This window comes from Schistocerca gregaria, chromosome 8 (genome assembly GCF_023897955.1).
Source record: "Schistocerca gregaria isolate iqSchGreg1 chromosome 8, iqSchGreg1.2, whole genome shotgun sequence".
Taxonomy (NCBI): Eukaryota; Metazoa; Arthropoda; class Insecta; order Orthoptera; family Acrididae; genus Schistocerca; species Schistocerca gregaria.
Genome location: NC_064927.1, coordinates 148821156 through 148836370, shown reverse-complemented (window position 1 = coordinate 148836370; position 15215 = coordinate 148821156).

The window sequence follows — 15215 nt, the reverse complement described above, 5'->3', positions numbered from 1 at the left end:
TAATTAACTAATACATAACCGATAAATTATGCTCCCTTTGAATAAAATGTGGAGCAGTGAACTGTCTAGAGGCGGTCTTTAGTAGGCTATAGGCTGATATTTTGGTCGAGCATAACATGCAGAACAAATTGACTTCACGTTGTAAAACAGGATCTGATGCAATAAAATAAAGTTTAGCAGGAGTATTATCACTTTTCCATTCTGATTCAACCATTTAATGTAGTAACAGATGCATAAGATTAGAGCTTTGGACGCCGCATTTTTCAACTAAGAGATACTAATAACACAGAATACTGACCAATTGATTTTGATAGTAGATTTTTAACCCATCATGAAAGAAATTGTGGGATCATGAAAAAAGAAGTATTGTCATTATGGTTATCTGGAAAAGAAACAATAGCACATACAAATCACAATGCATTACCTTTTCTCTCACTGAATGGATTGATACATGATAGACTTACTCTTAAAATTTAATTTTTCTTCTCTTGCGCAATGCCTTATCCTGGCTACCATTAGGTTTACAAGCGGATCAAGATGTGAAAGAAAGAGACTGTATTGTTATTTACTTCTTAAAAATTAATAGATGTGGAAGAGATATTGAAGATTTTTCAAATTGTATAGATTTACAAAGAGAGGACGATTTATTAAAAGTTCATGTAAAATGTTACAGAGTTGTGATATTGATAAAAATTATCACTGAAATTTGTGTAAAACAATATTACTCCATAGAAACAATGTATTGAATCAGTGCTTACTCTCTATACCTAAAAATAGTATTTAAGTATTCAGATGATACGTATATTTAGCCTACCATTATTTTGATCCAAGAAATGTATGCTGCAAATGGCAAAGCATTAATCTTTTAAACATATGTTTAGGTTAGTAAAGAAGATACCAAGAACCTGTAGTTTATATAAAAGGTTAATGGACTTACTTGAAGTGTAAATACTGTATAATCCCCAATAGTACTAGAATGTTCCTGAGATCTGGTGGCAATGAACTTCTGTGGCCATTAACATAAAATAAAAAGTGAAAAGCCACCCAAACCTTTTATCAATTACATGAAGAACCCTTTTTCCTATATGCCACACCACAAGCCAATGATACTATACAAAGCCACTACTAGCAAACTAAAAGTACTGCTCAGTTCACAAGACATATGAACTTTTGTACTTGGTTAGGCTAAGTGCAAAAATTAGAGAAAATAATTTAATTCCACACAACTTATTTATAAAGTATGGAAGAATAATTAAAATCTCAAGATTGAAGTAACATTACTAATACCCGTCTCAACATGGACGTATGACAAGAAATGTGTCCCAAGGAAGATACATCTTCTTGAAAGTGGAGTTAAATTACCTTCGACAACGTGCATTTCAGTGAATGAAAGCATCAGTAACAATACATGAAGCAACAGAGAATATTCTGTCTGTACTAGTGGTTTTGCTAAATGGGGAAAAACTACAGGAAACGATTGTTGGTCATATAGATATATGGCTGGAAAAGCATGGTGTCTCAGCCAGGGGTTGTTCATTAATTCATCTCGCCTGTACAGTACAACACAACGCACGACATTAGAATGTACCATCCTGTAACCGAATGGCATCACAGGCAATATGAATGCGTTGTTTCAGTGTCTGCAAGTTCGTTCGCATGCACGGCTTCTTTCACAGATAGAAATCTAAAGGGTCGCAATCTTTTATCTCCACCTTCAAGTGGCTGTGCCACAAGACATTTCCCGTCACATTCCGTATGACCGTTCCTTAGTCGGAAAAACGAATCCGTTATAATATCATTTCGATATCCATGTGGCTGTCCGACTTTTTAAAACACTTTTTCTCGGGAACGATTAGATGGGTCATGTTGAAATTTAAGTCACATACTATGTTCTACAACCCTTTTAGCGGTGAAAAAAATCGAAGCTTCTATGTCAATGCAGTCAAAAGATATGCCACAAACGGTATTCTAATACCGGCACTGGCAATCTCACTCATTTAAACTTATAGGGTACTTTCTGCCGACCTAGAATCATGAAATTTGGCAAGAAGAAAGGCTTCTCGGTACAAGTGCAGGAAGAAATCAGAAAATTATTAGTTCGTCATTACGTCACATAAAAATACATTTTTGGTACAATCTTAAACATGGGTGACAGCAGCAAATGTAAATGAACATTCAGTATATAAACTATGCAACAAACCGGTTGCATAATTTTTTTGTAACAACTCTGACCAGGCTTCAACGCCAATAAAGGGTATCTTCTTCAGAAGGGAAGTCACTTATAATGCTTTACACATATAATAAACTAAACATCTAAAATACTTAATACTTTACAACATTGAACTGGAGTTCATGGAATAAAACTTTAACTTAGATAAAATGCATGACATTAAAATTGTAAACGTAAATGATAAGTCGAAGAACATATTCAAACGAGTGGCGACTAGTTGCTATGTCAAATAAACATGGTGTGAAGCGCGCCAATTAATGGGCGCTTGCAGCACTATAAACTCTCAACTATATGAAATACCCAATTGTTGCAATAATATATCAGTGTGATACATCTTTGGATGTTTTAAAGAAAGTAAATTGTATGTCGTATAAACGCAAGGATATGTAAAAGATGCAAAAGGAATAAAATAAATTTAATAAAAATGACTACGGCAATATGTGCCATAGCATAACATGGTTAATTACAAATACGTGATGAGAATAAAGAACGTACAGTATCAGGATTTCATCAGGACGTTACAATAAGCAAAAATTGGGGAACAATGTAGTATGCAGTGCCATTTGGCGTGCTAACAGTAGGGAAGTACGGAGTCCATAAAGAAAGGTTTCCGAAACGGACGTGGACGGAAACATGAATAAAGGCATCTCAAATGCAGTTCTTTATTTAAAATGAGGCCATGGGTACTGACGTTATGTCTAAGGATTTATTCTTCCAAGAGTCAAGTTTCCACACTTTCTTCCCTCTTTGTACACTCGTCATTTTGTTTACTTCTTTTGGATTGTCCCGATATTAATAAAAGCCTCACGAAAGTAGAATTATGAACAACAGTACCATTCTTCCTTCGCAAGTGTTCCTTAAATGTTATGTTAAACCCTTACCTGTTTGTCCTATGTAAAACGTAGGGTACATGCCGGAAGTACGTTTTTGAGCTCCTGAGCTACCTAACGGTTGACTTAAAGTTTTTAAATTATGGATTAAATTTTTTTGTGAACTGTTATTTGTGGAGAAAACAACCTTGCATCAGTATTTCTTATCAGATACTGTATTGTATATGATACATTACACAATTAAGGTACTGAAATATATTATCCTTTTTTATTATCGCCATTCAAAACATTACCGAGCGTATTAATTCTTTTATTAGTTTTCACATCGAAAATTTTGCCACTAAAGAGGATTCATAACTGTTATTAAAAACACTGATTTAATTAAATTAATTTCTTTCGTTCGCATAATTGATGTTGGTGTGATTGTAGCGCAATGAATAGTTGAATGAAAATAGCCTGTCTTATGAGGATTGCTGAATTCTAAGGCACAATCCAAACGGTATCTGCTGCCTTACGGAAGATATCGAAAGTTGTTTATCATCTGTTATGGCTAAATTTAGATCCAAATTATTTGGCCCCGGTTTTCATTTAGTAACTCGCAAATGAAACTACTTTTGTCATGAAGATTATTAAATATTTAAAAGCTTGGTTAATCCTTTCGTTAGGTGCATTATATATTGTCAAAATATCATCAACGTAACCAGAGTAGGACTGAATGCCTAATTCTGTTGTAGCATAAACATACCCACACCGCCTGAGCAGTCCTTGAAGGCCCAACGGAACCGACCGACCGCACTGTGGTTCTCATCCATAGGTGTCACTGTTCTGAAACATTTCTCATCCAGTGAATTTATAAAAATGTCTTCTAGAAGACCCGTTAACGAGTTACGAATTGCAAACCCATCTGGTTGCTGAAACAATTTCCATTAAATTCAAAACAGTTGTACTTAACTGTGACTTTTAATAACTGTATAAGATCTGCAATTTGTTCATCTGTTTATACACTTTATAAAAGCATGCAGGTTTTCCTCCACAGATTCTTAAGTTGACTGAAATGGTACATTAGTATACAGATTAGTAATATCGGACTATATTTTGTCCCTTGGTTACATAACAATTTATTTTTATTTTTTCACCAATATCTGTTTGCTACTGAATAATTATTTTGGCAGGCATATGATTTTTAATCTTTCCATGAAGAAACCTAGATAATTAATGGTACTCCACTGCTAATACAATTCACAATCGGAGAATCAGACGATTAATTTTATGGACCTTGAATCGCGCATTAAGCATAAGAGCTAGTGGATTCGTGTTAATCAATCGTTTCTTATTATAAGTCTTTATAACAAAATCTGATAAAGGTATTGCTGTAATTATTGTCAGTAAAGACGCACATGTTTCTAAAGTTTTAAATTTTTGTAGCAAAACAATGTTTCCGGAGTGGAGAGGATCCTACTTCCACCTTACGAAAATAAATTAGGTACGACTTAGGGGACGCCAAGCATCTGTTAAAGCCTTTAGTTTTTGCCTTCAGTTTATAGACTCAACGTTTACTTACTGGTAGTACGCCAGACGACACTGTACAAAGATGTGCGGTTCTAGCCGCTTCAGTCTGGAACAGCGCTGCTGCTACGGTCGCAGGTTCGAATCCTGACTCGGGCATAGATGTGTGTGATGACCTTAAGTTAGTTTGGTTTCAGTAGTTCTAAGTCTAGGGGACTGATGACCTCAGATGACAAGTCACATAGTGCTCAGAGCCATTTGAACCATATGTGACAAATGTAATGGGATAGCGATATTCACATATACAGATGGCGATAGTTTCACGTACACATGGTATGAGGAGGGCAGTGCATTGGCGGAGCTGTCATTTGTTCTCAGGGGATTCACGCGAAAAGGTATCCGATGTGATTATGGCCGCACGACGGGAATCAAGAATCTGAACGCAGAATGATAGTTGAAGCTAGAAGCATGGGGCATTCTATTTCTAAAATCGTTAGGGACTTCAATATTCCGACATCCATAGTGTCAACTGTGTGCCGACAATACCAAATTTCAAGCATAACTTCTCGCCACGGACAAAGCAGGGGCGGGCGGCCTGCACTTAACGAACGGGAGCAGAGGAGTTTGGGTAGAGTTGTCAGTGCTAAAAGACAAGCAACACTGTGCGAAACATTTGCAGGAATCAGTGTGGGACGTACGACGATTGTATCAGCTAGGACAGCGCGCCGAAATATGGCGTTTATGGTCTATGACAGCAGACGACTAACGCGAGTACCTTTGCTAACACGAGGACATCGCATGTAGCGCCTCTCCTGGGCTCGTGACCATGTCGGTTGAACCTAGACAACTGTCCGGCCCCGGTAGCTGAGTCGTCAGCGCGATGGAATGTCAAGCCTAATGGCCCGGGTTCGATTCCTGGCTGGGTCGGAGATTTTCTCCGCTCAGGGACTGGGTGTTGTGTTGTCCTAATCATCATCATTTCATCCCCATCGACGCGCAAGTCGCCGAAGCGGCGTCAGATCGAAAGACTTGCACCCGGCGGACGGTCTACCCGACAGGAGGCCCTCGTCACACATCATCATCATCAGCCTAGACAAGTGGAAAAACGTGGCCTGGTCGGATTAGTCTCAGTTTCAGTTGGCAACGTCTGATGGTAGGATTAGTGTGGCGCAGACCCGACGAAGCCATGCGCCCAAGTTGTCAACCCGTGGATAGTGGTGGTGACTCGGTAACGGTGTGGGCTGTGCTTACATAGGACGAACTGGGCCCTTTGGTCCAACTGAACCGGTCACTCACTAGAAATGGTTACGTTAGGCTACTTAGAGGCTGCTGCGTCTCAGGGAATTCATGTGCCCAAACAAAGATAGTTGGATGTCAATGCACCTTGTTACAGGGCCACGGTTATTCGCGATTGGATTGTAGAACATTCCGGACAGTTCGGGCGAATGATTTGGCCACCCATATCAACCGACATAAATCCCATTTACAATCATGAGACATAATTGAGAGGCCAGGTCATGCACAAAATCATGCAGCGGCAACACTTTCTTAAATACGGAGTGCTATACGGGCAGCACGGCACAGTATTTCTGCAGGGACTCCCAACGACATGAGACCAAGCCACGTCGAGCTGATGCACTAAGCTGCGTAAAAGGAGGCCCTGCTCGATATTAGGAGATATCCCATGACTTTTGTCACGTCAGTGTATACTAACAGTATTTCAGCTTTTATCTAAAGAATATCTCCCCTTTTGCATACTGTAAAATCTCGATACAGTATGTTGATTATTCTCAGCTCGTGTTTGTAATTAACCATGTTCTTATTTTCTGGTACATATTGTCGTAGCCCTTTCTTTATAGAAAACTGTTTTATTGCAATTGCATCTTCCACACGTCCTTTCAAATTTCTACTACATACAACTCTCTTTGTTTAAAACATCTAAATATGCATCATACTGATGTATTCCTTTAAAGTTGAGTATTTCATACATCTGACGTTTATCATGCTACTAGCGCCCAGCAAGTGGCGTGTTCTAGACCACGTTTACCCGGCATCGCAACTACTTGCCACACGTCCAATCCACTGATTTTCAACAAGCCGTAATTGTTTAATAATTTTGACTGTTCCTATGAAGGACTTCATCTTTTTTACAGTTTGACTTGAGCTCCTTAGCTCATCATGTTTACAATTTTAGCTCCATGTGATTTATGTAAGTACCAGTTTTATTCTATGCACCCCATTCCAAAGTTGTAAAGCATTAGGTATTTTAGACATTTATTTTATACACTATGTGATCTAAAGTATCTGGACACCTGGCTGAAAATGACTTGCAAGTTCGTGGCACCCTCCATCGGTGATGCTGCAATTCAATATGGTGTTGACCCACCGTTCGCCTTGATAACAGCTTCCAGTCTCGCAGGCATATGTTCAGTCAGGTACTGGAAGACTTCTTGGGAAATGGCAGGCCATTCTTCATGGAGTGCTGCACTGAGGAAAGGTATCGATGTCTGTCGGAGAGGCCTGGTACGAAGTCGGCATTCCAAAACACCGCAAAAGTGTTCTATGGGATTCAGGTCAGCATTTTGTACAGTCTAGTCCATTACAGGGATTTTATTGCCGTGTAAACACTCCGCCACAGCCCGTGCATTATGAACAGGTGCTCGATCGTGTTGAAAGATGCAATCGTCATACCCGAATTGCACTTCAACAGTGGGAAGCAAGATGATGATTAAAACGCCAATGTAGGCCTTTGTTGTCATAGTGCCGCGCAAAACAAGGGTTGTAATCCTCCTCCATGAAAAACACAACCACAAAATAACTACACTGCCTCCGAATTTTGCTGTTGGTACTACGTATGCTGACAGATGACGTTCGGTGGGCATTCTTCATACCCAGACCCTGCCATCGGATCGCCACATTGTGTACTGTGATTCGTCGCTCCACACAACGTTTTCAATCGTCCAATGTTTACTCTCCTTACACCAAGCAACGCGTCGTTTGGCATTTACCGGTGTGATGTCTGGCTTATGAGCAGCCGCTAGACTGTGAAATCCAAGTTTATACGCCTCAGGGCTAACTGTCATAGTACTTGCAGTGGATCCTGATGCAGTTAAGAGTTCCTGTGTAATGGTCTGGATATGTCTACCTGTTACACATTAAAATCCTCTCCAACTGGCTGCGGTCTCTGTCACTCTGTCACGGACGAGGTCGGCCTGTGCGCTTCGAAGTCCATGAGTTCTGCGGAGCGCCCCATTCTACTCTCTCACGATGTCTAATGACTACTAAGGTCGCTGATGTGGAGTACCTGGCAGCACAATGTACCTAATATCCGGATACTTTTGATCACATACCGTATGTTTGAAGCGCCATAGGTCCAAAGAAGATACTCTTAGTCGTGCTGAAACATTGTGAAGCATTTAAAAAATTATGCAACTCGTTTGCCGTATGTTTAATGTATTGATTTATTTTGTCATTTGTTAAAATAAAGCCATTACTGAAAGTCTTGGAATTTCCCACACTGATACTTGCAAGTATCGATGTCGATAACGGCAAAATCGTAGAGCTTCTAGATTCTGGGGATGATTCATGTATATTAGTCCCGCTCGCACCTGGCCAATTCATTGATTCTTATCCTCTGAGTTCGATCCCTGCATTTTTACCCCATGTAGCAAAATCACCGTGTATATTCACTAAACGCTTCAGTGTCTCTGTTGCGGTCATTAGACGTAGTGATGGCACCATAGCTGAAACTGGTACTCAGATTTAATAATGTTGCACACTACCAAGACAATGACTATTGTAATCGTATCAGTTAATATTATAACAGAACACTTCACTTGGGACTTTCGCTATTACAGACTCAGGTGTGGAGGTGACACCTCGGTCGCCTTGTTCACGAAATGTACTCAACGCATAAAGGTGTTCACTCTGTCTGTTCTTGAAAAGTTTAGGGCCGAACGTGCGAGAAGTAGGTTGTCAGGTGAAGGAAGGAAGGAAGATTAGGGTTTTATGTCTCGTTTACACTGACGCCATTAGAGACGGAGCACCAGCTCCTTTCAAAGGATCCATCTCCGCATTTGACTGGAGTAATTTAGGGAAACCATGGAAAATCCAAATTTTGAAGGTCGGACGTTAGTTTTAAACTTCGTCCTCCTAAATGGGAGTGTTAACCAATGCGACACCTCGCTTCGTGCAGGCCCTATTGGAAGAGAAGTTTCACGGGGAAGCAGCGTCGCATAATTTCCTTATTGTACGTAATCTAATTGCAGAAAGAATACTGGGCGTTTACTTCTCGATGGAAAAACACTGAAATGTCAAATTTTTAGTAGGAAAATATATTTTATTTACTTCGGGCCATAATGTAGAAGTGGATTTGCTAAAGATAGCTTCAGAGCCCGACAGGTTCTGTCAGCTAGTGAGAATAATGGAAAACGAACATGGAGCTCCATGGCACAACACTTTAGACACAGTTATTTCACAATAGCAATTGGTAACAAATTTCAAGGATTATATTATTACACGGATCAGTCTAAAGCCGAATTTCAACAAACTCTGGCAGAATACATTGTCACTGACGAGGAAAAGGCTGGAATTACAAACTGCTATGAGTGTGGCTTACAGGTTATACTTCATGAACCATATCATTAGCCATTCTATTCAGTTCGCACTGCTGACAAATGCCTTCAGAAAAGACTTCCTAACATTTAAACCTGTAATCAGTTGTAAGACTCCTCTTATTCAGAAATGTTTTCCTTGTTATAGTCAGGGTACGCTTTATGTCCTCTCTACTTGCTCTGCCCAAATAGCACTACTCATCTAATGCTTTTAGTGTCTCATTTCCCGATTTAAATACCTTCACACATCCTGATTTAAATCCATTAAATTCCGTTACCCTTATTTTTCTTGTGTTAAAGTTCATCTTATAAATCTTCTAGAGACAGTATTTTGTTCACCTGATATTTCAAGTGTTTGCACACTCCGACATTAATATATTGTCGTCCACAAACCTCACAGTTTATGTTTCTTCTTAGTGACCGTTGATTCCATTTGCAAGTTTCTCGTTGGTTTCTTTCGCAGCTTGCTCATTGTTCTGATTGAATAACACCGGGAATAAGCTCCAGCACTGCCTCACGCCTTCTCATCTACTGCTTCCATTTGTTACCCCTTCGACTATTGTACCTGTTGCCTCGTAACTGCACAACTTGTAACTGACCTTAGGCTCCCTTTATTTTATCACTCCTTAAGAATTTCAAAACGTGATAGTATAGTCAGCATTCTTAGCTTTCTCTAAATCCGCAATTTTTGTAAACTCTAGTTTGCCTACTTTCTACGACAACTCATTGAGTCAATACTGCCTCACGCGCCCCTCCATTTCTCTGAAACCGAAGCTTCCCCGCGATCGTCCGGTACTTGTTTTCCCATTCTTTCGTAACTTACTTATGTCAGTAATTTGCAACCATACCTTACAGAACTGATACATCGGTAATATTACCGCCTGGCAGCACCAGCTTTCTTTCGATTCTGAATTACTACATTCTACTTAAAGCCTGAAGGTATTCGACTTGTCTTACAATGTTGCACACCAAGTGGACTAGTTTTGTCATGATTGGCTCTCCCAACGTTCTCAGTAATTCTGAGGAAATTTCGTTTACCTCTAGAACCTTTTTTGATTTATGTCTTTTAGTGCTCTGTCGAGTTTTTCTCACAGTGTTATGGCTATTATGGCTCCATCTCGCCTTCATTTACTTGTTCTTCCACTGTTACGGTATTTTCCCTTGTATAGTCTTTCTATACATTCGTTCTACCTCCCAGCATTCCCTTCTGTGCTTGACTTTGGTTTGCCATCTGTGCTGTTGATATTCATACAGCAGCTTCCATTTTCTCCAGAGATATCTTTAATTTTCCTGAAGTCATTTATCTTTACACTAGGCATGCATGATTCTACACCCCTTCCTTTGCCTCTTGCAGTATCTTCTTATCCATTTTGCACTTTCTGTCAATCTCATTTTACACCTATATTCCCCTTTGCCTAATTCATGTGGTGTATCTTTATATTTTATCCTTTTGTCAGTTAAATTCAACACCTTGTGTGTTATTCAAGGATTTATGATGGGCCTTGGCTTTTTGCCTATTAATCTGCTGCCTTCTCTATTTCACTCTCGACGCTACCTGTTCGCCTTGTATTGTTTTCATTTCCTGTGTTTCAATCAGTCGTCGGCTAATGCTGCATTTGAAACTCTCAACAACAATTCGTTCTAAGTTACCCAGGCCTCCTCTCCTTAGTTTCCTATCTTCCTGCAATTTCTTCAGTCTGTCTGCAATTCATAAACCAGTGAACTGAGGCTAGAGTCCACATCTATCCGAGGGAACGTTTTGTCATTTGAAATGTGGTTTTGTACTCTCCCACCAATGCGTAATCCATCTGAAACATCCTGGTCCTTCCAGGTCGTATCCACGAAGGCAACCTTCTTTCAAGTTTCTTAAATTGTTTGGAAGACTAAATTATGCTGGGCGATCCCTTTCATTCCTTTCAAAATGGTTCAAATGTTTCAAACGGCTCTGAGCACTATGGGACTTAACATCTATGGTCATCAGTCCCCTAGAACTTAGAACTACTTAAACCTAACTAACCTAAGGACATCACACACATCCATGCCCGAGGCAGGATTCGAACCTGCGACCGTAGCAGTCGCGCGGTTCCGGACAGAGCGCCTAGAACCGCTAGACCACCGCGGCCGGCTCATTCCTTGCCGCTAGTTGATGTTCTAATATTTTTTCTTCTCTTCCCTTGTATTTTGTTCCATCTTGATTCGTCTAATTTTCTCTATGTCCATAGCGGCTTGGAATGTACTCCACTTTTACTTCAATCTTCCTGCTGATTGCAGAGGCAGAGTCATTGGGATACGTTCTACCTTTTGTTAATCCACTTTTGTCTTGTTCAAACATCTCTTCAATACTTCTTCCGCTTCTTTTGTGTATTATACCCGTCATACGTTAACAAGCGTGACAAGTCGGTAATAATTGTCATAGTTTTCACGGATGTCCACTTGCGCATTCTTTCTTTCTGTCATTATGTTTGCTCTTATGTAATTCTAGTCGTATGATTCATCTTCCGTAGATTTTTTACACAAAGTCAAAGAATTTTATTCCTGTATTTAATTGTTTTTCGTGACTCAAAATGTATCTCATCGACTTCGAGCTCAGATCATTCAGTGGTGTTTAAAATGCTATCGGAATTACCGGCTCGGCTAATTATTTCATATCAATTTTCTTTCACTCTTCTAAACGCTCAAGAGCAATAGCTCTCCATTGAACGAATCCATTTTCTTTTTCTTCCGTATCTCAAAAAATTATTTGTTTACTTCGCAGAAATTGCGCCCTGTCTTCCTGGAAGCAGCGATAAATTTTCCTTCGACCATCACATCATTGCAGGTATCTCATATATTCAGATTTAGCCTCTTTGAAACGGTTATCTGATACCACTGAAAGTAACCATTACGTCTACTGCGCATCGGCAGCTACTTCAAACGTGCCGAGGAGAAACGTTTTTATATTGTGTGCGTATCACTCTCCATTATTAAATTGTCTCTGTCATCAAAAATTTAAAAAGACAAAAAGAAAAGTGATACTCATTTCTTAAGATCAGTAAGACTAGATCTTAGCTGAATTACACTGTTTTCCTTCGAAATGACGTGATATCCGAAGAGATGTTCAGTATAAGTTGCGGAATTATTACCTACTACCTGAACTGTTCTGCAAGACCGTTTTTTTCTCGAATATGAACTAAGTGCGACCAAAAAAACCATAAGAAATGAAAGTAACGCGACAGTAAGTACAGGCCAAGCGTAAAAAGCAAGTAATTAACCAGGCAGTTAAAAATGATAAATTATTAATTGCCACATGTTAAAAGTCAAGTGGTGCACACTATTACTTTCTTCATCAGACTGCAGACTTTGTGAAGTTGAGCATGGCACCATCACACACTTAAAACACTGAATAAAGATATGATCACGCCAAGTTAGCTTGCAGTATCGATTCGAGCGTGGTTATTTCGGAACAAAGCATTAGTTGGCGCGTTTTGATCGCTGGGCCGGACGGAGCGGTGGTTGGGCGGAACGAGTGACGTCAGCCTTATGCTAACACACACGGTGATCGGCGGAGACCAAGGCCAGACACATCTGTTGGGTGAATTAAAATGGAGGCACTGGTCTAATTTAACTTCCCTTTGAAATTCATATTTACTGCAGCGACAGTAAAATATGGTTTATAACAGAATAAAGTGCGCGTCTGACGTAGATTTATTTTAATTTATGGGCCGACCGTAGGAATTTCACCAATATTATTAGGCGTAACGGAAAGATTAGATAAAACTGTTTTGGCGAGGACAAATGAAACAGATTCGTAGGAAGAATTTGTAATACACTACTCTTGCCATTCGGGCCATGCCTTGTACATATGGGTGTCGGATTAGCGAAAGAGCCGAGTTATCGAGTGTCTTCAATTTAGTGTAAAAACATAGGGATTATACTTTATTATATCTAAAGATAAATTAATTTCATAGAAAGCTTGGTCCTCGAGTGTGTACATATACAGCAGTATCACTCAGTACGAAACATGTCCCATACTTTTTGATTCTCGTTATGATGACATGCGACTGCAGTATGCAGACTCAACGGCATTACATCGGTACTGCATGTTTCTAAATGTTGCATAATGTACTCCAGGAAGTAGTCTACAGGTTCAGCACTAGCAGTGTGAGATACCTTCATGCCCCCCCTCCCCCCATTTCCTATTCATCACTTTCAATATAACTGTTAAATCCTGCCTAGTCGTCGAATATGGAGTGTCTAGGAAACCTCCTTTCTTGGATCGCTAGACAACAATACAAGCAAATCGTATTAATGTGTTTTATTACAAAAAGTAAGTGAAAACACTTAACTTTGAGAATTACATAGATGTGTCTCGAGCAAAGGACGACAGACAAAATAAGCATCTTCAGTATACAGGGTGGTCCACTGATAGTGAGCGGGCCAAATATCTCACGAAATAAGCATCAAGCGAAAAAACTACAAAGAACGAAACTTGGCCAGCTTGAAGGGGCAAACCAGACGGCGCTATGGTTGGCCCGCTAGACGGTGCTATCATAGGTCAAACGGATATCAACTACGTTTTTTATAGGAACCCCCATTTTTATTACATATTCGTGTAGTACGTAAAGAAATATGAATGTTTTAGTTGGACCACTTTTTTCGCTTTGTGATAGATGGCGCTGTAATAGTCACAAGCACATGGCTCAACAGTTGGTAACAGGTAAGTTTTTTAAATTAAAATACAGAACAATACATTTTATTTCGGTTGTTCCAATATGATACATGTACCTTTGTGAACTTATCATTTCTGAGAACGCATGCTGTTACAGCATGATTACCTATAAATACCTTCGTCGCTAAATAGAACGAGTGCAAAAAATCTGTCATCGTCCCGTAATTCTCTAGTGCCCAATGGTAGAACTGTACACGACGTTCAAAGTCGTCGCCATGCAACTCCTGGTGCATAGAAATATGGTACGTGTGCAATCGATGATTATGTAGTATTCTCAACAGCGACGTTTCTGAGATTCCGGTCCGGACACTTGGATGATGTCGTCCAGGATACCGAGCAGCATACATAGCACACGCCCGCTGGGCATTTTGATCACAATAGCCGTACACCAACACGATATCGACCTTTTGCGCAATTGGTAAACGGTCCACTTTAACACGGGTGATGTATCACGAAGCAAATACCGTCCGCACTGGCGGAATGTTACGTGATACCACGTACTTATAAATTTGGGACTATTACAGCGCCATCTATCACAATGCGAAAAAAAGTGGTCCAACTAAAACATTCATATTTCTTTACGTACTACACGAATATGTAATAAAAATTGGGGTTCCTATTAAAAAAAAGAAAACGCAGTTGATATCCGTTTGACCTATGGCAGCGCCATCTGGTTTCCCCCTTCAAGCTAGACGAGTTTCTTTCTTTGTAGGTTTTTCGTTTGATGCTTATTTCGTAAGATATTTCATCTACACGTACATACTTACTCCGCAATCCACCATACGGTGCGTGGCGGAGGGTACCTCGTACCACAACCAGCATCTTCTCTTCCGGTTCCACTTCCAAACAGAACGAGGGAAAAATTAAAGCCTATATGCCTCTGTACGAGCCCTAATCTCTCTTTTCTTATCTTTGTGGTCTTTCCACGAAATGTAAGTTGGCAGCAGTAAAGTTGTACTGCAGTCAGCGTCAAATGCTGGTTCTCTAAATTTCCTCAGTAGGGATTCACGAAAAGAACGCCTCCTTTCCTCTGGAGACTTCCACCCGAGTTCCTGAAGCATTTCCGTAACACTCGCGTGACGATCAAATCTACCAGTAACAAATCTAGTAGCCCGCCTCTGAATTGCTTTTATGTCCTCCCTCAATCCGACCTGATAGGGATCCCAAACGCTCGAGCAGTACACAAGAATAGGTCGTATTAGTGTTTTATAAGTGGTCTCCTTTACAGATGAACCACATCTTACCAAAATTCTGCCAATGAACCGAAGGCGACTATCCGCCTTCCCCACAACTGCCATTACATGCTTGTCTCACTTCATATCACTCTG